This window comes from Mesocricetus auratus, unplaced genomic scaffold (assembly GCF_017639785.1).
Source record: "Mesocricetus auratus isolate SY011 unplaced genomic scaffold, BCM_Maur_2.0 Super-Scaffold_100008, whole genome shotgun sequence".
NCBI lineage: Eukaryota > Metazoa > Chordata > Mammalia > Rodentia > Cricetidae > Mesocricetus > Mesocricetus auratus.
The window spans coordinates 2,051,707-2,076,450 of NW_024429192.1; the positions used below are offsets into that span (position 1 = coordinate 2,051,707).

The 24,744-nt window shown below is 47.4% G+C and overlaps 1 long non-coding RNA gene across 2 annotated transcripts in view; it reads left to right on the plus strand.

Moving 5' to 3' along the window:
* Positions 1–2,005: 2,005 nt before the first annotated feature.
* Positions 2,006–24,744, plus strand: part of LOC121141856 — a 31,670-nt gene continuing 8,931 nt past the window's right edge. Inside the window, exons 1-3 of one of the 2 annotated variants that reach the window (XR_005878780.1) lie at positions 2,018–2,169; positions 16,613–16,728; positions 19,051–20,191. This is a non-coding gene — a long non-coding RNA (uncharacterized LOC121141856). Of the gene's footprint in view, positions 2,170–16,612; positions 16,729–19,050; positions 20,192–24,744 lie in introns of those variants that run through there. The other variant, XR_005878779.1, reaches the window with a different exon arrangement.

Sequence of the window (24,744 nt, forward strand, 5' to 3'; positions counted from 1 at the left end):
GGACACCAAGGTAAGAAACCAAGGCAGGAGATTGAAGCAGAGGTCACAGAGGAACGGAGGAACGCTGCTTATTGCCTCACTACCCTGGCTTGCTCAGTCACCCTTTCCAAAATTCTTCTGTCTTATGTAACATCCCAACTGCAATTTCCCCTCCCTCCCCAACACCCAGTCTCTCTTCCCCACCTCTCCTCTCCCCCAGGCTCACTCTCCCTTCCTTCATCTCCCCTCAGAAAAGAGCCAGCCTCCCATGGACATGAGCCAAACAGCATAATAAGACCAGGCATATACTGTCACATGACGGCCGGGTGAGGCAACCCACGGCTATACCTCCCTGTGGTTCAGTCTTGTCACGTAGCGCATGAAGCCACAGCTAGACTCAGGCATGCTAACCCCTAATCTGGTCCCTGTTAGCAGGCGAGCCTCTAGCGAGTCACCTGAACCTCATTGTTTCCTTTGGGTAGCTAGGATGTAAGTTTTAGTCTACAAAGTATTTACATTTGATACATTTGTACGTACTTTTGCCAGCAACCTGCACAGCTTTGGAACTGATCCGACTGAAGCAATGGAGAATGAAGAAATGATAGACACAGAAAAGCTAGGGTTGGGTGGGCTGTTCACCCTGATGGAGATGTACCAGCAGCCCAGAACCTCAGCACTTTTATTACAGACAGCTGAATGAGGGGGTGGGCTAGTTAATTCTGTAAGGGGTGTCTCCGTGAGGGACAGTCTCCGGCTGCAGTCATGCAGGACAGGGAAGCTGCGGTTGATACCTCGAGCGACAACATCTGGACTCAGACATGGCTATGCCCGTGAATGCTCATTCACGCAGGGGCGCATTAGTGCCCCACATCTCCATATTTTGTTTCGTAATGCTCCCAACACAACTTGACATAGTGCTGTGCTGGCTGCTGTCTTCTGAGCTTGACGAAAGCTTTTGAGAGAAGGAAGCTTCAGCTGGGAAAATGCCTCCGTAAGATCAGGCTACAGCCAAACGTGTAAGGCATTTTCTTAATTAGTGATTGATGGGTGAGGGCCTAGTCCACGGTTGGTGGTACCATCGCTGGGCTGTCGGTTCTGGATTCTATAAGGAAGCAGGCTGAGCAAGCCATGATGGGCAAGCCAGTGAGCAGCACCCCTCCACAGCCTCTGCATCAGCTCCTGCCTTCCGGTGCCTGCCCTGTTTGAGTTCCTGCCCTGGCTCCCTTCATGAATGAACGGTGCCGTGGAAGTGTGAGCCGATCAAACCCTTTCCTCCCCGACTTGCTTTTTGGTCATGGTGTTTCGCCACAGCAATGGTAACCCTAGGACAAGCGCTCACCTCTTTTCAACTTCCTGACTGTTAACTTCAATGTGACCAGTCCCCATCATACCTGTTCCGCTGTCCTTCCCATCACGATGGACTGAACCAAGCCACGGGCCCAGATAAATACTTGAGGAAGTTTGTCGTAGTGACAGAAAAGTACCTACTTTGTTTTAGGTGCGACTGAGGATGTCTAGAGCTTGGGTACCAGTGACCGGCCATTCCACTGCCATGTGGCACCTCAGACCTGTAGTCTTAGAGATGGGAGACCCTGCCTAAGCTGCATGTCAATGTCACTTTCCAGCAGTCACCCGATGACAAATCCCCTCCATTGTCTTTGGAATTCATTCTGTTTCCTGTGATCTGTTATTAAAAGCATCCTACCAGGAACTCTCCATGGTTTCCCACACAGCAGTCAGAGCTAGCTCGCCTGAGTACAGAGCTGACTCACCCACTTCACAGACTGAGTCCTCCAGTGGCGTTCCGTTCTCTACATCGTTGGGCCCGAGGGCCTCAGTCCTGAGAGCCTGGCACTGCGAGGAAGTCAGGTGATTTCCTTCAGCAGGAAACAAGCATGAACTCGCCATACTTCATTTTAATTAATTAGTTAATTATTTTTAAATGTGTGAGCGCTCCGTTGACATGTACGCATGCGTGCCAGAAGAGGGCATCAGATCCTGTTATATATGGTCGTGAACCACCCTGAATTGAACTTAGGACCTTCGGAAGAGCAGCCAGTGCTCTTAGCCTCTGAGCCGTCTCTCCAGCCCCCCCCCACACCACACTTCTGAAAGACAGTCATCTCAAACCGCTGGGAAAATGACCAAGGATGGGGTAACAGATTTTGAAGAGAGAAGCTATAGTGGCGGGTGAGTATGGTTTGCAAAGCATCCTACTGGGAGGCACTGTAGGATACTCAGGAAGGAAAATGTATTTCGTTTTCAACTTGGTTCTTTTTTTTTTTTTTAAGATTTATTTATTATGTAGTGTTCTGTCTGCATGTACGCCTGCAGTCCAGAAGGGGGTGCCAGATCTCACTACCGATGGTTTTGAACCACCATGTGGTTGCTGGGAATTGAACTCAGGACCTTTGGAAGAACAACCAGTGCTCTTAAACTCTGAGCCATCTCTCCAGCCCGGTTCTTTTTTTTTTTTTTTTTAAAGATTTATTTATTTATGTATTTATGGTGATGGAGCTGGAGTTACCAATGTCTAATTCCCAAGAGCCCATCAGAGGCCCCTCAGCAGAAACAAACAAAAACACAACACAGAACAAAAACAAACAACTTTCTGTGTCAAGATCCAGCGGGAAGGGCTGGAGGGATGGTTCAGCGGTTAAGAGCACTGGCTGCTTTCCCCGAGGGTCTGAGTTCAATTCCCAGCAGCCACGTGGTGGCTGACAGCCATCTGTCAGCCGATGCCCTCTTCTGGTGTCAGACGTCCATGGAGGCAGAGGACCCATACATAAAACACACAATCTGCTGCAGGACTGAGAGGTCCCAGGTGTGCCTGCTGCTGCCTGTGCAAGGACCTCAGATGTGCAGCCAGAGGCTGGAGTCCCAGCCCAGGGCATGGCACATAGAGGGGATGAATGGCCGTCCAGTCAGGTGACACATGGTGGACCTGAGGATCCCGGTCCAGAATGACACATCCTACACTGAGTTGTGTGTCACTTTCCCCACAGACAGTCTCAGAGACCCCACAAAGGCTTTGAGCAGCCAGCGTCTCTTGTGACTGCAGAGCACAGCCGTCAGGTAGGATTTCCAGGTGGGGAGGAATTTACACTTGGAGTCCTTGGACCTTGCCCGGCTCCGGCTCCTGGGGCTGGGGGTGAGAGCCGGGATGGAGTGAAGCTGTCATCACATCAGCAAGCCCGCGTTTCGTTGAGTGCTACTGTGAACTCTGTGGTGAATATCTGATGACAGTGCCCTTAAATCAAACTCCTTCCCGCTCAGAAACGATACTTCACATGAATGTTCCCCCTCAGGCGGACAAGAGCGTTAAGAGGTACAAGGCGAACAAGTCATGCACTAACCCAGGCCATCAGGCAGCGCCCCCCCCAACCCAGAGTGTGAGTGAAGATCGGTCACAGGGGGGAGGTATTGCTCAACAAAGCGTTTTCCCCAGGCCTGCCCAGTCTGTGCATATGACCTGTCTTGCTAAATGTCCGACTGTATTAATCTTCCACAACCACCCATAAATAGTTCAAAAACACAGCAAGGCGTCTGTCTGTACTAGTAAGATGTCTGTCTGTCGGGGGCTGACAAGATGGCTCAGGGGTTAAGGGCTTGCTGAGAAGACTGTGGGCCTGAGTTTGATCCCAGGAACCCATGGGATGGGGGTGGAGGACTCACTCCAGAAAGTTACTCTCTGACCTCCGCATGCATACCCCCCCAAACAAACAAACAAACAAACACACAAGTAAATAATGTTAAAAAAAAGAAGGTTGAGTTGGAAAAATAGAAAGCCGCCCCACCTTCTCTCATAGTTTTTATGGGCCTTCCACCCCCCCCCCCCATGGTGGTTTTTGCAGATAGGAAAGTGATCTTTTTGGAACACATTGCCCCGGAGACAGGGGCAGCCTTGTCGAGCAGGAGGCTTGCTCTCTGAGCAGCGATTGCTCTGTGGGGGAAAGGCAGGGTTGCTGCCTCGGTTTCCCCCCTTTAGAGGGATCACAGAAGGTTACACACCCTGGAAGGATTTCTGTGTGGTCTCTCTTTAAGGCATCTTCCCTTCCAGCCACCAGCAGTGCTGGCTCTCCCCTCCTCCACAGAATGTGGTCTGTTGTGGTTTCACAAGGAGGCTTGACTTTCCTGTGAATGGCTAAGCCCCCCTGCCCTGCCTCATTGCCAGGGCCTGGAAATGGATATGATCCTGAGCTCTTTGGTCCTGTGAGGAGCCCGGCCTCCACGCCCTCCCCACAACAAGTGGTGCCTTGCCTGGCTCTGCATCCCAGATACAAAGACCTCCCAGGAGCGCAAAAGCTCCCCAGGGCTGTCACCCAGGGCCAGTTAGTCCCTGGCCCACCCAGGTAGACTTTCTTTGCAGCATGGCAGCCCTGGGGTTCTCTCTCTCTCTCTCTCTCTCTCTCTCTCTCTCTCTCTCTCTCTGTCTCTCTCTCTCTCTCTCTCTCTGTCTCTCTCTGTCTCTCTCTGTCTCTCTCTCTCTTTCTCCAGCGTCCCTTCTTTGGTGGGGACCATGAGGTTCCCTTGGGGATCAGATAGCTTGATTCCAGCAGATTTTTTTATATAGTCTTGGTGGGAAGCAAGCTGAAAACTGAGGTAGTCGCCAAACATGGAGGCAGGCCAGAGACCCTTGTGTTTTCTGGGTTATTTCCTTTGAATACATGTGGGGGAAATTCTTGAGAGATCCTCTGATGCCCCACAGGGGTCTAGGCAGCCCCTTTCCTGCATTCTGGGGCCCACATGACCATGACTAACTTTGTTTGGATTTGGTAGGAGAAGGCTGAACCTGCAGAGAAGAGAGTCTTGTGTGGCCTCAGGCACACAGGGGGACACACAGGACTCTGGTCTCCTGGACTCTGCTCCTACTGCATCAGATCCATCTGGTTCCTAACCTCACAGAAGTCCAGTCTGTCCAAGGCTACAGGTCAGTGGGCATGGAGGAGAGGACTCAGGTGGCTGCTTCCTAGACTTCCAGCATGAGAGGGACTTGAGTAGCCAGAAGGTAGGTGCAGGAGGGACATCTACAGGCCAGGTCTGTAGGGAGAGATCTATGTGCCCGTAGCATTGACAATGCCCGTTTGGGTGTGGTCACAGGTATGTAGAACATAAGGCGGGGGGAGATAAAAGAGCTAGGAGGAGGAGACTCTTTCTCTTTGGGTTTCGGCCTGGAGAACAGCGTGAGGACCTTTGGTTCTCAACTTTCTTGGCTTTTCATGTAAGCGATTTTTCTTTCAATAGACTATCACAGGACATCCCTATTTTGTGTGGCTTAATATTTCCACACTAAAGGTCACTACAAATACTTTTTCTCATGGCAAGAAACATAATGAACTGGTCAGGAGTGTGTTAATGGGATTTCCTGTCCAGTTCCGCAGCCGCCTTGCCCCAAATGAACACACGGATGCTATATAAATTATGAAACTGTTGGCTGGTGGCTAGGGCTTCTTGTTGGCCAGCTCTGTCTTAATGATTAACCCATTAGTATTAATCTATGCATTTCCATGTGGACCTGGCTTACTGGAGAATGTGTCCTCTCTTCCCTGGGCTCACATCGAGACTCCTCTCTGCCTACACCTCCCAGAATTCTCCTTTTCTGGTAGCCCCGCCTATCCCTCCTGCCTGGCCACTAGCCACGCAGTGTTTTATTCACCAACCAATAAGAGAAAACATATACACAGAAGGACATACCCCATCAGGAGTGGGATACCTCTGCCCTGTGGGTGCTGAAGCAGAAGTGTGGGTAGCCATCTGGGGATAGAGAAGAAATTCAGGGGGTCAGTTTTGGGAGGCCAGTCAGGTAAGATTACTTGCCACTGAGTGGTTTGGGGGGGAGAGACATCGCTGGGTATTCTGATAACTGAAGGTTTGACTGGTCCTTGGGCAGCAGGGAGTCGGTCAGAATTTTAAATAATGTACCTATGTAAAGAGAAGCCTTTCCGCCAGACTGATTCTAGAGTCGCATGAGTCCCAAATAAACACACAGGAGGCTATGTTAATTATGAAGCTGTTGGCCTTGCTTGTTTCCTCCTGGCTAGCTCTGACTTAAGTATTTATCCCATAATTGTTAATCTAAGCATTTCTCTTACTGGAGAAGTTTCCAGGCTTCCTACCCCATGGCGGTTACATCTTGACTCCCTGTGTTTCTCCTTCCCAGAGTCCTCCTGGACTCCTAGTCCCACCTATCTTGCTTCCCTATTGGCCAACAGTGCTTTATTGACATATACACAGGACTTCCCCAACCTACCTATGCTATTCCGTGAGAGTGTCAGACATTGTTAGATGTCATTTAGAGCCCCTTGTCCCATCTTCCACAGTAACTGGAACCTTAGCTCTAGATTGCTTAAGGCCTGCGTTTCTTAGCATCCCTTGCAGCTAGGTGTGGCACAGAGTGTGGGGGAGGGGAGGTGTCTACAGAGTATGGAAGGTGTAGCTCCCTCCTTCCTACAGCACCACAGCTGCTGGGTTGGGAGCCAGTGTCTGAAGACTGGTAGGATGACAGAGCAGAAAGAAGAAAAAAGGTCAAAGAGATTTTCTAGTCTAACCCACTCTTATTTTGGCTATAGCTTTATGATGAGTCTATACTGCAATTGGAAGAATAAGCTTTTATTTATTTTTATTTTTATTTTTATTTATTTTTTTTTTTGGTTTTTCGAGACAGGGTTTCTCTGTGGCTTTGGAGGCTGTCCTGGAACTAGCTCTTGTAGACCAGGCTGGTCTCGAACTCACAAAGATCCGCCTGCCTCTGCCTCCCAAGTGCTGGGATTAAAGGCGTGCGCCACCAACGCCCGGCTTAAGAATAAGCTTTTAGCTCACCCTAAAGCTACTTAAGTCATTTGCACCTAAACCAGCACATCCTAGTTTATTTTTAGGCCCCTTTTCTGCACCAGGATTGATTGACAGTCAAGCTTGTTCTCTAGTCTGAATCTTGCATCTAGACATGGTGGAATAGCATTCAGAAATCTTGACTTTTTTTTTTTTATTTAATCATACTTGTGGTCAGCATGTTTTTTTCTGTCTCAGGGAAGAGATGAGAGAGAGGAGGAGAGAGAGAAAGAGGGAGAGAGGGAGAGACCTTTAAAATAGAGCTTCTAACTTAATACTGCCCCGCATGCACGCTGTGGGGAGAGAGAGAGAGAGAGAGAGAGAGAGAGAGAGAGAGAGAGAGAGAGAGAGAGAGAGAGAGAGAGAGAGAGAGAGAGAGAGAGAGAGACTAGTCAGTTAGTCAGTTTTAGGCTTTGATTTTCAAAATCCCAACCTTTAGTGATGGTGGTGGCTGAGCACAGGCCCCTGTCTGGGAGTCAGGCGTCAGGGAAACGAAGGGAGTGAGGTCACCTACAAGGGCTTGACTTAGAGGCTTTTCAGTTCTCTCGTCTCCTTCCATCACGGAAAACCTGTAAGTCCTTTGACTTGCAGCTCAGGCCAAAGTGGAGACTCGAAACACCTCTCCCCCTTCAAAAAGTCACTGATCGGCAAACTTGTGAACACTTGCTTTCCAGCCAGTCAACAGAAATACTTTATGTAAGCTACCCTGGTGGTGGAGAAACCAGTCTAAGAAGTGGGCTGCGCGCACAGGCTCAATGTTAGGAGGCGAGACAGGGCAGGGTGAGGCTCTTGGCAGACGAGAGGAGAAGCTGTGGAGGAGCCGGCAGGCTTCCATGTTGCACACGCCACATTTACTCCGAGGATTATGTCCCACTACAGGTGTGACTGGGTGTCAGTGCGGGGCTGAGTAAAACACGGAGCATGGCGGATTCCAGAGAACTTGCCGGTACAAAGACGCACAGGCGTCCCTTCTTCCGGTAACTAGGACCCTAGTGTTTGAAAGTCTCAGTGGTGGTCGTTTGATGAACACCAGAGGAAGATACTGTCATCACACACGTGGAAAAATAAAGCGCCGAGGCCCTTACGGCGCTGGCTGCGGTTCCCAAAGTGATACCCGCCAAGAGCGCCCACTTGGCACAGGGCTGTGCTCAGAGTTCCAATTGTCTTGACTGTGTGCTGAAGGGGGAGGGTCAGGGGAGGGCATCGTTGGGATTTCCCAATGATTTGGCATTTTCTTTTTTTGTAGTGGGGTGGCTGTAAGTGAATGGGTATCGTTGGCACAAAATCATAGCTTTCTATTTAAAAGAAAGCAGATGGTCAGAGTCAGAGTGACCTCCGGAGTTAACACCCGGGATCACCACAGGAGTTCTCTGGGTCAAAGAAAGCGGGGTTAGAACCGGAATGCAGGGCGAATGGTGCTGATGTAACACCAGGAAGCAGCTTCCTGTGAGGTTTTATCGCTTATCTTAGGGCCAGGCTATGAGTTGCATATTGAAGGGTGAAATAATCTGCTGAAGTCTCACTTCTTCCCCTTGGAAAGGTCACTGATGAGCAAAACCGCGAACAAACTGCTTCCAAGCCAGTAGGCAGCAGCATAGTTTACATAAACAAATTGCCCTGGTGGTGAAGAAGCATTCTAACAAAATGGGACACGCGGCCGTAATAATGTGGTTATCTTAGGAGGCAACAAGGACGAGATGCTAGCTGGTCTAGGATGGGGAAGCTCTTCCATGCTGCGCTGCAAACTACGGGAATGTAACAAAATGAGAAGCCAAAGGGAAAAGTCGGTAAGCTTGACACAAATTAAAAGCTTCTGTATATTAAGCAAATTTTAAAAACCAACCACACAATAGCCCATTAAGTGAAAATACAAAGCCAGTCCTCAGTATAGTAACTTCCCAATGCTACCAAACATATCCGCAGCATACAGCAGTGGCAGTTAAAGGCTGGCTTCCTTGTGATCTTGCATTCTTAATTGTGATGGATTTCTTTTTTTATTATTTAAATTAGAAACAAGCTTGCTTCACATGTCAATCCCAACTCCCTCTTCCTCCCCTCCCCCTATCCCTCCAGCCCCTCAGCCCCCCACTGAATCCCGCCCCAGGGAAGGTGAGGCCCTCCATGGGGGATATCCAAAGTCTGTCTTATCATCCAGGGCAGGGCCTAGGCCCTCCCCCATGTGGCCAGGTGGAGAGAGCATCCCTCTATATGGAATGGGTTCCCAAAGTCCATTTGGATGCCAGGGATAAATATTGATCTATTGCCCGAGGCCCCATAGATTGCCTAGGTCTCCTCACTGACATCCAAATTTAGGGAGTCTGGATCAGTCTCATGCTGGCCTCTCAGCTATTAGTCTGGGGTCCATGAGCTCCCCCCTTGTACAGGTCAGCTGTTTCTGTGGGTTTCACCAGCCCAGTCTTGACCACTTTGCTCATCACTCCTCCCTCTCTGCAAATGTGCCAGGAGTTCAGTTCAGTGTCTAGCTGTGGGTGTCTGTCTCTGCTTCCATCAGCCACTGGGTGAAGAATCTTGGATGGCATGTAAGGTAGTCATCAATCTCATTATCAGGGAAGGGCATTTAAGGTAGCCTCTCCACTATTGCTTAGATTTCCAGTTGGTGTCATCCTTGTAGATCTCTGGAAATCTCACTAGTGCCAGATCTCTCTTGAAACCTATAATGGCTCCCTCTATTATGGTATCTCTTTTCTTGCTCTCCTCTATTCTTCCCATGACTCAACCTTCCTGCTCCCCCATGTCCTTCTCTTCCCTCTCTTTCTCCCAGCTCCCCCCCCCCGCTCCCAATCTGCTCAGGAGATCCTGTCCCATTCTTCTTCTCCAGGGTACCATGCAAAGCTCTCTTAGGGTCCTCCCTGTTTGCCTGACTCTCTGGCAGTGGAATTGTAGGCTGGCAGTACCCTGCTCCATATCTAAAATCCATATATGAGTGAGTACATACCATGTTTCTCTTTTTGTGACTGGGTTACCTCACTCAGGATGGTTTCTTCTAGTGCCATCCATTTACCTTCGAATTTCAAGATTCCATTTTTTTCTGCTGAGTAGTACTCCATTGTGTAAATGTACCAGATTTTCTCTATCCACTCGTCAGTTGAGGGGCATCCAGGTTCTGGCTATTACAAATAATACTGTTATGAACATAGTTGAACAGATGTTCTTGTATGAATGTTCATCTTTTGGGTATATGCCTCAGAGTGGAGTTGCTGGATTTTGTGGTAGACTGATTTCCATTTTCCTGAGGAATCTCCATACTGATTTCCAAAGTGGCTGAACCAGTTGGCACTCCCACCAGCAATGGAGGAGTGTTCCCCTTTCTCCACATCCTCTCCAGCATAAATTGTCATTGGTGTTTTTGATTTTAGCCATTCTGACAGGAGTGAGATGGTATCTCAGAGTTCTTTTGATTTGTATTTCCCTGATGGCTAAGGATGTTGAGCACTTTCTCAAGTGCCTCAGCCATTTTAGAATCCTCTATTGAGAATTCTCTATTTATTTGTGTACCCCACTTTTTAATTGGATCCTTTGGTGTTTTGGAGACTAGCTTCTTGAGTTCTTTGTAAATTTTGGAGATCAGCCCTCTGTCAGATGTAGGGTTAGTGAATATCCTTTCCCATTCTGTGGGCTGCCTTTTTGTCTTGTTGACTGTGTTTTTTGCCTTACAGAAGCTTCTCAGTTTCAGGAGGTCCCATTTATTAATTATTGATCTCAGTGTCTGTGCTACTGGTGTTATGTTCAGGAAGCAGTTTCCTGCACCAATTTGTTCAAGGGTACCTCCCACTTTCTCTTCTAGGAGGTTCAGTGTGGCTGGATTTATGTTGAGATCTTTGAGCCATTTATACTTAAGTTTTGTGCATGGTGATAGACATGGATATATATGCAGTCTTCTACATGCCAGCATTCAGTTATATAAGCATTATTTGTTGAAGATGCTTTCTTTTTTCCATTGTATAATTTTAGCTTCTTTGTAAAAAATCAGGTGCTTGTACATGTGTGGGTTAATATCAGGGTGTTCAATTCAATTCAATTCCATTGGTCTACCTGTCTATTTTTGTGCCAATACCAAGCTGTTTTCAGGACTATGGCTCTATAATAGATCGTGAAGTCAGGAATGGTGATGCCTCCAGAAGTTCGTTTATTGTACAGGGTTGTTTCGGTTATCCTGGTTCTTTTGTTTTTCCATATAAAGTTGAGAATTGTTTTTTTTTTTTTGAGACAGGGTTTCTCTGTATTGCTTTGGACCTTGTCCTGGAACTTACTCTGTAGACCAGGCTGGTCTCAAACTCACAGAGATCCGCCTGCCTCTGCCTTGTGCGTGCTGGGATTAAAGGTGTGCGCCGCCAACAACCAACCAAGAATTGTTCTTTCAAGATCTGTGAAGAACTGTGCTGGCATTTTTATGGGAATTGCATTGAATCTGTAGATTGCTTTTGGCAAGATTGTCATTTTTACTATGTTGATTTTACCTATCCAAGAGCATTGGAGATCTTTCTATTTTCTGGTATCTTCTTTAATTTCTTTCTTTAAAGACCCAAAGTTCTTGCTATACAGGTCTTTCACTTGTTTGATTAGCTTTACCCCAAGATATTTAATGATGTTTGTGCTATTGTAAAGGGTGATGTTTCTCTGATTTCTTTCTCAGCCCATTTATCGTTTGTATATAGTAGGGTTACTGATTTTTTTGAGTTAATCTTGTATCCTGCCACTTTGCTGAAGGTGTTTATCAGCTGTAGGAGTTCCAGTGTAGAGGTTTTCGCATCACTTAGGTAAACCATCATATCATCTACAAATAGTGAAAGTTTTACTTCTTCCTTTCCAATTTGTATCCCCTTGTCTTATTGCTTGAGCTAGAACTTCAAGTACAATATTGAAGAGATATGGAGAGAGTGGACAGCCTTGTCTTGTTCCTGACTTTAGAGGAATCACATTGAGTTTCCCTCCATTTAGTTTGATGTAGGCTGTTGGTTTACTGTATATTGCTTTTATTATGTTCAGGTATGTTGCTGTTATCCATGATCTCTTCAGGACTTGTATCATGAAGGGGTTTTGGATTTTGTCAAAGGTTTTTTTCAGATGATCATGTGGTTTTTCTTTTGCAGTTTGTTTATATGGTGGATTACATTGGTAGATTTTTGTATGTTGAACCATCCCTGAATCCCTGGGATGAAGCCTACTTGATCATGGTGGATGATTTCCTCTGATGTGTTCTTGGATTCAATTTGCCAGTATTTTATTGAGTATTTTTGCATCAGTGTTCATGAGCGATATTGGTCTGTAGTCCTCTTTCTCAGTTGTGTCTTTGTATGGCTTGGATACCAAGGTAATTGTAGCTTTGTAAAAAGAGTTTGGCAATGAACCTTCTGCTTCTATTGCGTGGAACAGTTTGAGGAGTATTAGTATTATCTCTTCTTTGAATTTCCGGTAGAATTCTGTGCTGAAGCCATCTGTGCCTGGGCTTTTTTTGGTTAGCAGACTTTTGATGACTGCTTCTATTTCATTAGGGGTTATAGGTCTGTTTAAATTGCTTATCTGTTCTTTATTTAATTTTGGTAAGTGATATCTATCCAGAAAATTGTCCATTTCCTTTAAATTTTCAAATTTTGTGAAGTATGGGTTTTCAAAGTATGACCTGAAGATTCTCTGGATTTCCTCAGTGTCAGTTATGTCCCCCTTTTTATTCCCGATTTTGTTGATTTGCATGTTCTCTCTCTGCCTTTTAGTTAGTATGGATAAAGGTTTGTCTATCTTGCTGATTTTCTCGAAGAACCAACTCTTTGTTACATTGATTCTTTGAATTGTTTTCTTTGTTTCAACTATATTGATTTCCGGCCCTCAGTTTGATTATTTCCTGGGGTGAGTTTGATTCTTTTTGTTCTAGAGCTTTCAGTTGTGCTGTTAATTCTCTAGTGTGACTATTCTCCAGTTTCTTCATGTGAGCACTTAATGCTATGAACTTTCCTCTTAGTACTGCTTTCAAAGTGTCCCATAAGTTTGGGTATGTTGTGTCTTCATTTTCATTGAATGCTAGGAAACCTTTAATTTCTTTCTTTATTTCTTCCTTTACTCAGGAATGGTGCAATTGTGCATTGTTCAATTTCCATGAGTTTGTAGGGTTTCTGTAATTTGTGTTGTTGTTGAATTTCTAACTTTAAAGCATGGTGGTCTGATAAGATACAGGGGGTTATTCCGATGTTTTTGTATCTGGTGAGGTTTGCTGTGCTGTCAAGTATGTGGTCGATTTTAGAGACGGCCCCATGTGGTGCTGAGAAGAAGGTATATTCTTTTGTGTTTGCATGGAGTGTTCTATAGATGTCTGCCAAACGCAAATGGGTCATAACTTCTGTTGTTAAGTTTCTGTCTGATGGTCCTGTCTAGTGGTGAGAGTGGGATGTTGAAGTCTCCCACTATAACTGTGTGAGGTCTTATGTGTGATTTGAGTTTAGTAATGTTTCTTTTACGAACGTGGTTGCCTTTGTATTTGGGGCATAGATTTCAAAATCGAGACTTCTTCCTGATGGGTTTTTCCTGTGATGACTATGAAATGACCTTCTTTATCTCTTTTGATTGATTTTAGTTTGAAGTCTAATTTGTTAGCTACTAGGATTGCTACACCAGCTTGTTTCTTGGGTCTATTTGATTAGAAAACCTTATCCCAACCCTTTACTCTGAGGTAATATCTGTCTTTGATGTTGAGATGTGTTTCTTGTATGCAACAGAAGGATGGATTCTGTCTTCATATCCATTCTGTTAGCCTGTGTCTTTTCATAGGCAACTTTAGACCATTTATATTGAGGGAAATTAAGGACCATTGAGTGTTAATTCTTGTTTGTTTTTGATTTTCTGTTGGTGGTGTTATTGTTTGTGGATTTACCCTTCCTTTTCTTTTCACTTTTGGTAAAGTGGGATTATCTATTGCCTATGCTTTTGGGAGTGTAGTTAATGTCCTTAGGTTGGAGTTTTCTTTCCAGTACTTTCTGTAGGGCTGGATTAGTGAATATGTAATGTTTAAATCTGGTTTTGTTGTGGAATATCTTGTTTTCTCCATCTATAGTGATTGAAAGCTTTGCTGGTTACAGAAGTCTGAGATGGCAACTGTGGTCTCTCTTAGTGTTGGTAGAATATGATCCAGGACCTTCTGACTTTCAGAGTTTCCATGGAGAAGTCAGGTGTGATTCTAATAGGTTTGCCTTTATATGTTACTTGGTCTTTTTCTTTTGCTGCTCTTAATATTCTTTCTTTATTCTGTATGTTTAGTGTTTTGATTATTATGTGCCGAGGGGACTTTTTTTGTGGTCCACTCTATTTGGTGTTCTGTAGGCTTCTTGTACCTTCATTGACATGTCTTTCTTTAGGTTGGGAAAGTTTTTTTCTATGATTTTGTTGAATATGTTTTCTGCACCTTTGAGTTGGGTTTCTTCACCTTCTTTTATATCTATTATTCTTAGCTTTTGCCTTTTCATAGTATCCCATATTTCCTGAATATTTTGTGCTATGGGTTTGTTGAACTTAAGATTTTCTTTGGTGGATGAATCTATTTCTCTTAGTGTATCTCCAATGCCTGAGATTCTCTCTTCCATCTCTTGTATTCTGTTGGTTATACTTGCATCTGTAGTTCCTGATCATTTACCCACATTTTCTAATTCCAGCATTCCAGTTTTTTTTTTTTATTGTTTCCATTTCAGCTTTCAAATCTTGCTCTGCTTGATTTGTTTCTTGCAATTTTTGGTTTGTTTTTTTCTTCCATTTATTTAAAGGATTTTCTCATTTCCTCTTTTAGGGTCTCTATCATCTTCATGAAGTTGTTTTTAAGGTCGTTCTCTTCTGCTTCATCTGTGTTGGCATGTTCAGGTCTTGCTGGTGTAGTGTCCCTAGACTCTGGTGGCATCATATTGGTTTTCTTGTTGTTGAATGTGTTCTTATATTATGGTATTCCCATCCCTTTTTCCAGTGGGTATAGCTGGGGTATCTTCCTCTCCTTGTGGGTGTGGGTCCAAGGTTCTCTTCCTCTGCTCTGAGTGGGGGGTGGAGCGGCCCAGCAATCTCAGCAGGCTCGAGGTTGCTGGGTCCACTGGGGGTGAGTTGATCTGACTGCAGTCCCCAGGCCAGGAGATGCCAGAGTCCAGTGATGGATTTCTAAGGGGGCTGAGGTGGACCTCCCTTGTCCCTGTAAACTCCACCTCCTCATGACCTCCCATGCTTTCTCCTCTCCCTGAGTGCTGGCAGGTAGTGTACTTACTCACACCCTGTAGCATCTAGGCAAGGTGGGATGTGCAGAGGCCCCTCCCCCACTCACTTGAGGGGGACTTGTGTTGTACCTCAGAGTGGTCATGGCTCTTACAAACTGAAAGTCTGAGGATGATATTGCCGTGGCCAAGTCTTTTGGCACCATTTTCACAAGTCCCTTCAAGACTCTTAAGTCATGTTGTCAATGGTTCTCATGGCATTTCTTTTTTTAAAACTCCTCTGTTTAGCGTTATAACTGCTGTAGTGTCTGTAATCAGTGCTAGGGATGCAGAGTTTGACTCTACCTCTGAGTTCCCCTCCCATTCCCTAGGCTTTCAAAGAAATCTTCTCTTCCTAAAGTATCCCGGCTGGATTCAACTTGTCCTCCTGCCTCAGCCTCCCTAAGTCCCCGTGCCCAACTTTAGTTATTATTATTATTATTATTATTTGTTTGTTTTTGAGACACAGTCTCACTATGTAGACCTCCCTGGCCTTGAACTTGCTCAGTAGACCAGGCTAACATTGAACTCACAGAGATCCACCTGCCTCTGCCTCCTGAGTGCTGGGATTAAAGATGAGTGCTATCATGTCCAACGCCACCTTTTTTTATTTTTAATATTTATTTAAAAGTTTTAAATTATGTGTGCGTGGAGGCCACAAGAGGATGTTGGATCCCTTGGATCTGAACTTACAGAGAGTTGTGAGCCACCTGAACCAAATGGAACCGAATTTGCATTCTCAGCAAGAACAGTGGGCTCAGAGAGAGAGGGGGGAGGGGGAAGGGGAGAGGGAGGGGGAGGGGGAGAGGGAGGGGGACCGAGAGGAAGACTGTTGAGCCTTTTCTCTTTCCCTGTTTACTTCTTGATGAACAATTGCTGTATATTAATATTGTAATTGATTTGGGGGCCACGAAAGTGATCCCACAAGTGATGGCTGTTATGAGTGTGCATTATGGCTGGTGCCACATCTCTTTTCTTCTCTATTTTAGGACTCCCCTGTCTCCCGAGACATGTAATGTTGAAGTTAGGCTAATTAATATCCCTGTCATGGCTTCTAAACAAAGTTGCCAAGTTGGGGATCTTAGGAATCTTATTTAAATTAAAAGCCAGACGATGAGCCTTAGGGAGAAAGGCAGGTTGAAGGCTGATGCAGAATGGAAATTTGCACTCAGGCCAGTTAGTCAAATGATGAGTTATGAGCTCTCAGATTAGAGTCCCAAGGGGACACTGAGGCAGGCAGCTTGCCCTTTTGGGTAAGAAATTTATCAAGAGGGCTATAAACACCACAGAAACAGAGTAGCATGGTGGGAGATCTGAGGTGAGTATAGGCCAGGGGGGTAAAGTGGAGGGTCCTCTTACAGGCTCAGACACACACACACACACACACACACACACACACACACACACACACACACAGAGGGAGGTCTTCTGCCATGTCAGTGTCATGACGAGCCCGTGGTGCGTGCTTGAAGTCAGATTGTCTCTGAAATCCCTGGCAGCGTGGAGGGGGCAGAGGTGTCAGTTGTGTGTGAGATGTGGCACGCAATCGCTGAGATACATATTTCTTCCAGGGCCGGAGACATTCAGAAGCGTTGTCAGCCTCCCCTCCTGAGTGCCTGTCACTTCCCTGTAGCAGAGGGATCTTCAAAGTCAGCTCTGAGGGTGGAAAGAGAAGAGGCTGCTCCAGGTAAGTACGACCCAAGTAGCCCCGAGCTCGTACTTCCAGAGTTAAGACTATGGCGGTGGGGAGAGCAGGATGTCCGGATGACTGTAGATGCGGTGACAGGGGTGTGGGGCAGCCAGTCACGGTGCAGCACCAGCCAGGACCTCAAGCCAGGGATGATGCTGTCCGCGTTCAGGGTGGCTCCTCTCTTCTCAGTTAAGACTCTCTGGAAACGCCCCCACACAATGCTCCAATAGATGTCTCCTTGGTGTTTCTAAATCTATAGCCCAGTAGATAATATGAGTCACCACAGGACAGGAAGGGTGGCTGGCGTGGGGGCAGACTGCAGCGAATTCTCTATGGAGTAGGTGACTACACTAAATGATGAGGAAGCCTTCTACTGGGAGGAAAGGGAATCTAGGGCTGCCAGAGCACAGAGGGAAGATCCCCGGGTTCACAGCACCTCAATGCATGTCTTGTTGGAAGCCAATGCACTGGCTTCAGGTTGAAGCTTCGCTTCTCTGGCTGGTCATTCTGACTGGTAGACACACTCTACTCTGTTATAACCTGGTTTGCGCGTTAAGACCGCTGCTGCGATATTCTCCTCAGGAAATCATTTTCAAAAAAACGCTACCTCCCCGTCAACAAAGCACTGGTCCTCCAAGGGCTTGTGTGGTGGTTTGAATAAGATTGGCCCCCATGGGCTCGTGGAGTTGAATGCTTTAGTCACCAGGGAGTGGGAACTCTTTGATAGGATTAGAAGGATTAGGGGGGCGTGGCCTTGTTGGAGAAAGTGTGTCACTGTGGGTTGGCTTTGAGCTTTCAAAAGTCCATGCCGGGCCTGAGAGGTGGCTCAGTGGTTAAGAGCACTGACTGCTCTTCCAGAGGTCCTGAGTTCAATTTCCAGCAACCACATGGTGGCTCACAGCCATCTACAATTCAATCTGGTGCCTTCTTCCGGTATGTATGCCAGGCACTGTATATGTAATAAATAAATCTTAAAAAAGAAAACAAACAAAAAAACAAAAGTGCTACTTCTCTGGCTCCCTGCTATGATGGTAATGGACTGTCTTGGGTTAGGGTTTCCGATGCTGTGGAGAGACATTACGACCATAGCAACTGTTGTAAAGGAAAACACTTAACTGAGGTGGCGGCTTAACGTTTCAGAAATTTAGTCTGTCTTCATGGTGGGACGTGGTGTCAGGCAGACGCTGTGCTGGAGAGGCAGCTGAGAGTTCTACATCTTGCAGGCAACAGGAAGTGAACTGGGACACTGGGTGTGGCTTGAGCATATATGAGAACTCAAAGCCCACATCCACAACGACACACTTCCTCCAACAAGGCCACACCTACTCCAACAAAGCCACGCCCACTAATAGTGCCCCAACAAGGCCACACCTACTCCAACAAAGCCATGCCTCCTAATAGTGCCCCTCCTTTTGGGGACCATTTTCTTTCAAAAACACTAAGCCTCTGACACTGTAAATAAGCCCCCAATTAAATACTTTTTTTCACAAGAGTCGCTCTGGTCATGGTGTCTCTTCACGGCAATGGAACAGTCACTAAGACAGCTGGGGTGGAGGATGTCCAATGAGATAGAATCCGTTTCCACGTCTGGTGACTCCATAACCTCCATGGATCAAGGGCTCAGCGCACGTGCATGTGTTGTTATTTAGGGAATGGATCTTGTAAGGTTATGGCTGGCATAGACAGTGACTTCTCTGGAGGGTCCAGACAGTATAAACTGGAAGCCCCTGGCTAAGAATTCTCTGCCCTGTATGCCGTGAAGAGGGCTTGTGGTCGACAGGATATCATCACTAAAGATGGAGAAGTCAATGCCTCATGGGTTCTACCTTTGAGCCAAAGATTTTTCTACTTGGACTGTATCCCATATCCCGTAGCTACGTTAACGGGTGCACGTATGTGGATGCGTGCACATATCATATTCGCGCGGATGCTCCTACACGTGAATAAGATCGGTTACTCCAGCACTATTGTTCACAATGGATGATGAACAATGCCTAATCCAGCACCTTGGCGGTTTGAATGTCCCCCATAGACTCAGTCTCCAGCTGGCGGCATTGTTGGGGTAGATCTAGGAGGAGCAGCCTTATTGGAGGAAGTGCACCATAGGGGCGGGGTTTGTGGCTTCCAAGCCAGGTGCTTTCTGGTTTCCTTTTCCTGGGTCATCGGGAGTCAGTCCTGGGCTGTGTGGACTCCTGCCAGGTCTGCAGTCCCCCTTCTGTTAGAGATGCCATCTTGCTGTCACAAAATCAAGAACGTTCTGGAAGGTCAGTGATCCCAGTCTTGGCCACATGCGACTTTTCCCTTTGGCATTCATTCCAGGGCTATTTACAGATTCAGACTGAATCCTCAGGAGAGCGTCCGTGTATAGTCACGAGCCAGGAGCGTGTGCTCAGAAAGGGCCTCGTTCTGTTTTGGGAAGTGACGTCCGGGAAAGTAGTCATCACAGCTCAGAGCACTGTTTCTTTGGGAGACGTCTCTGGAAGTGGAAACACTGAGTCAAAGACCATGAATATATTAAAGGCTTGTGATTAAAAAAAGCAAACAGCCAAAGGGAGCTTTCAGCCCAGTGTGCACAAACCTCTGGTGCCCTGTCCCTCAGGGTGGGAGAGCTGGCCGACAGAGGTGAGCCGGGTCACAGTAGGAGGCATCTATACCTGGAGTCCACGCCACGTAGACCATCGGGGAAGGTTGTCTTCTTCTACCAAGCACGGGGCCTTCACTCCTTCCCTGGACACAACCCTGATGGAGCTGACACAGACTGGGAGGACCACGCAGGGTCCAGCGCCTTGGAGCGTCGGCTAGACGTGCCCGACATTCCCGATGTTGCCGTCTGCAGAATCTTAAGACCCCTCACAATGTTTTGAGTAGGTTTGTGATTTCTCGCTGGGTCGTTTCCATGTCCCCAGTGACATCCACAGCTGTCCTTGTCTGCACGTGAAGCTGAGGGTTGGGCGCTCCCGTCACCCTAACCCACTAAGTCCCGTTTCCACATCCTTGTGTCACATTTTACTGTTCGAAGCTCATTCCTTTTTTTTTTTTTTAACCTCAAATGACACAAGGATGCTGGTATTGTCATTTTTATTTTTCCTGTTGGCTTCCCGTATCACCGCCTGCGTGCCAGACCTTTACTCAAGCAGATTTCTAATGACACGCCCTTCTCCAGCAGCCTGCCATGAATCCCTCTCCCCCGAACCTCTACCTCAGGGTCTTCTGCTGGGGACCGGACCCAAGGCGGCAAAAACCTAAAGTTTCCTTCTTTGAGAGAGCCCAACTTCTGATCTCTCTGCTGCCACCTTCCAGGTGCTGGATTTACAGGTGTGTGCTACCACGCTCGGTTTGTGTATGCCAGTGGTTGAGCCTAGGACTTCGGGCACGCCGGGCAAGGACTCTACCGACTGAGATGTGTTCCCAGCTAATATTTTTGACTTACCAATTTTAAAAACATATTTTTTGGATGAAATGTGTACAGAGCCTTACTCGTTTAGTCTCTTTTTTTTTTTTTTGGATTCATTTTCTATTTTTTTTCTTTTTTTCTTTTTCTTCTTCTGGCCACGTTAAACCTTCCAAGGATTTCCTCAAAAGAGCTTTGTGGGGATAAACTCTGTGAAATGATAAATGTGCCAGAGTGGCACTGTTGCTCCATTGTGTGAAATAATTCGATTTACGCTTGCTTTTTAGGTCAAAATGCTTTTCTTTCAAAGTATGCATTTCTTTATAGTTTTTTTTTTACGTCCTGCTGACATTGAGAGGCCCAGTGGGTGAAAAAACAAAAATCTCATTTTCACCTTTTTGTAGGTGATATGAGCTAAATAGAGCTCCTTTAAAAGGCTGTGTTGAATCTCCCTGAATTCTTCTTTTCACCGAGAAATTTCATACATACATCTATGGGTTTTTTGATCAAGTCCATGCCCTCCCCTCCCCCTCCCTTCCCCTCTCTTCCATTCCCCCCTCTCCTTCCTTCCAATCCCTCCTCAATACTCCCACACTATTCCCTTTCAATTTCACGTCTGGGGTTCCTTTGTCAGCCAGGACGCTGATCGTTACCCCTATCATCATACAATATTAGCATAATAGCGATGTTATTACGGTCTGTTGCGGGGCTGGGATGGAAGCCAGGGCCTTGGCCACGCTGAGGACCTGCTCTGGTCTGAGCGACGCCCTTAGTCTTCTGCTGTTGGGGGCTCTGACTCAGTGAGTGCCTCGTGCATGCTAGCTGCACGGTCCAGCCCCGGGAGACGGCCTCACTGCTCCGTTCTTACCCGACCCTGAAGTCTCCCTCAGTTCAACATGGCCACCCCGAGGGCAACTCCTTTACCCGCCCGCCCTCCTCCTCTGTGAGTTCAGAGCCCAGCAGAACAGGTTCCTGTGTCAGCGGAGCCCACAGATACCCGGGGTGGGGGCGTGAACACCGCTTTGGATGCTGAGTCAGTTCCTTGCCTTCCGCATAGCACATTCTGGGGCCAGGAAAACAGCCACAGCGTTCCTCTCAGGGCTTGATTTTGGCCCTGCTTCTCCAATGGGGACCTCAGAAAAGCTACGGGCTTCCCCCAGCCTCGTTTTCCCCATCTATAAAGGGACATCCTCACAGCTCAGAACGCATATGAATAGTGTCTGCACAGGGATGCTGTGTAGGGAAGGAGCTGTTGACAATGTCTTGGATCCATGTCCTCTGATAGTTCAGGTAATGTGTTTTTCTTTAAACTGAACAGTCAGCTCTCCTCCCCCTCTGTTATATGTCCATGTATGTGGACAGACAGGCAAGGAAGCTCTCTGAATCTGTGTGGACTGTCACTTAGAATAGAAGTCACTTTCTTGTGCTGCAGAATTGAAGACCAGGCCCGATGGGTTAGGAGGAGGCAGGGAGACATCTCAGTCATTAGAGCACTTGCTGTGCAAACATGGGGGTGTCTGGGTTTGAATTTGCTCCACAGATTTGTGTACGTGTGTGTGTGTGTGTGTGTGTGTGTGTGTGCATAAGAGACGGAGAGAGAGATGGAGGGAGAGAGGGAGGGAGGGAGGGTGGGAGAGAGAGGGTGAGACAAAGGATAGAGAGGGAGAGGAAGGAGAGGGGGAGGGAAGGGAGAGGGAGGAAGGGAGAAGGAAAGGGGGAGGGGGAGGGGGAGGGAGATGCTCAGAGGTTGATGCTAGTGTCTTTCTTAGTCACTTTCCACTGCATTTTTTTTTTTTGGTAAAGGCTCATTTATTTTTATTTTATGTGTATGAGTTTGCTTGCGTACCACATGTGTCTGATGCACATGGAGGCCAGAAGGGGGCATTGGTTCCCCTGGAACTGGAATTGTGGACGGTCATTAGCTACCATGCGGGTTCTAGGAGCTGAACTTGGGTCCTCTGCAAGGACACAAAGTGCTCTGAGCCATATCTCTAGCCTCCCAACCCCTTAGCTTTTTGATAGCAGGGTCTGTGCTGGAACTCACTGGTTTAGCCAGACTGATTGGCTACTGGGCTCCAAAGATCTGCTTACCCTCAGCCCTCAGGGTTACACACACACACACACACACACACACACACACACACACACACACACACACACCAACTTGCCACAGTCCTCACGGGTCTCACTGGCAGAGCCCTCTTCTCCTGCTCTAGCTCCTTGATTGGCATTTGATCAGTGCTGGCCGAGCCACTAACAGGGGTACACAAATCACTAATGCATGCGGGGAGCGGTAGCCACCCTCCCTTCTGTCGAGCCGCTTCGAGTGGAGGCAGGCTCCCTCGGCTTCTGGGAAACTGAGTATTTAGGAGTGTAGCCACCCGACTGACTGTTGAACTATCAATGGCTTGACATTGCAAGTGGTCAGAGTGTTTACACCATGGAAACCAAAAACAGCTGCACACCAGGGCTTTGATTTTCTTCCTAGGGAACCAGTTTGTCGGCATTCCACCACTATGACCCCACCCCACACCCATCCTCACCAGCTTCCTTCTAGCCCTCTTCTGTGAGGCAGAGCCTTGCTATGTTGTAATCCAGGCCTTGAACTCAATCCTCTGCTTCTATCCCCAGACTCCTGGGATTGCGGGTGTGAGCCACCACGCTCAGCTTTCCGCTGTCTTAAGACGGGAAGGCATTATTATCGGGCGAGGAGGACACGTTGATCAGAGGGGAACATTCATCATTCAAAACAAAACAAAACACACACACACACACACATACACACACACACACACACACACACACCAATGCTTTTTTATCAGTCTTGGGAAAACTTTGTCCCCAAGAAGAATGGAAAGTCACTCTGGTCAAAGCTGGGCCTCCACAAAAGTCCAGAATAGTTCCAGGCAGGTGCATAGTAGGGTCACAGACCCATCCTCCCTCCAGTCCCCATAGCTCAGCCTGGAAATGCAGCTGAGAGGCTGAGGGTTTCTGAGTGCTACACTGTAGGTTTGACTGTCACATGGAGATGCTCATTCGATGTGAAGAAACAGAGGCAGGGGTGTGAGCCTGGGCTTTTCACTCAGGCCCGGTGCTTCTGGAAAAGAGCTTGCCATCTGGGGTGATGATAGAATAACCCTTCATCTCGCAGCCTGGCTGACTTCCTAGCAGGGCTTTAAGCTCTGCCAACCCCAAGATTAGACGCGGGGGTTTCTCAAGGAGTACTTCATTTTTTTGGAGTGCTCCTCGGGTTCTGAAATTCCAGCATGCCAGCGCTAAACGATTCCTTGAGGGAGAACAATCCTCCCTTCAGCTGCTCCAAGGCTAACGCGGTGGAGATTGACAGATAGGCAAAACATCGAAAAACTTGGCTTGTCTCTTTTCAAAATATATTTAACTTCAGCAAGCTGTAAGCCAAGCCCCTCGCAGATGGCAGACAACTTAATTGCTGTGGTCAACTTGTCTGACGTTTCTTGGACGGTGTAGGGTGCTGTAGTAATCCACAGAAAACAGATCCCAGCCCACACAAAGACCTGCGCAGAGTTTTCTGCATCTCCCGCTTGGCTGCCGAAGCCTGTGTTCAAGGGTGCACCGTTTGCCAGGCAAGCTCTGGTGCAGCTTGCAAGCACAGCCTGTGTTGCTTGGATAGAAGACCCTAGAGAGGCCCAGGACGAACTGAGCCAGTATCGTTGTTTCTTCATGGGAGCTTTGGGGACGGTGGTGACCCCAGCTGGCTGTGTGTCTGTGTCATCTGTCTCATGTGGTCTGTGCCTCCGGCATCACTTACACGGCTTGTCCTCAGGGTGGCGCCAGCTGTGCGTGGCTGCACCCGGTCACCTTTCTCCACCGGCTTCTAGCTACCAGGCTCCGCGATGCACTCACACTGTGTACTGTAAAGGATAGTTTTCTGAGTCAGTGACTTCTGATTCCACGTAGAAGGTATAATTTTGGTGTGTGTGTGTGTGTGTGTGTGTGTGTGTGTGTGTGTGTGTGTGTGTGTAGAGAGAGAGAGAGAGAGAGAGAGAGAGAGAGAGAGAGAGAGAGAGAGAAGGTTCTTTTTTGAACACTGCAGTGAGTCACTGAGCTCATGGCCACCTTCCCAGCCGCAGAGTTAAAAATAAACCTCCGTGTTTACTTCAACCATCTCTGTTTATAGTGTTTATAGTAAACACTCCCGAGAACAGGCAGCAGCCAGAGTTGAGAGTTCTCTCTCCCCGACCCTGCCCTTCTCTGTGTATGTGCACGTATGTGTTCTGGTGAACACACGGAGACACGGAGATCAGAACTCCTCAGGTGTTTCCTCCATCACGCTCCATCCTTTTTTTTTTTTTTGAGAGAGGGTCTCTCTCTCTCCCCCCCAAGACCTTGTTTTTTTATTTTGTTTTTTTGCTAGCCACTGAGCTCCAGGGATCTGCCTGTCTCCACCCCACCTGCACCCTCCCAGTGCTAGCATTACAGACGCACCTGGCCATGCCAGTCTCTCACATGGGTGCCAGAGCTGTGGACTTCAGCAAGTCATTTCGCCATGGGATCATCTCCCCGCCCTCTCTGACATGGCCTTGAAGTGGGTCTCTTCTGGGTAGGTGCCGGCCCAGGGGACACTGTGCCACAGATGATGTCAG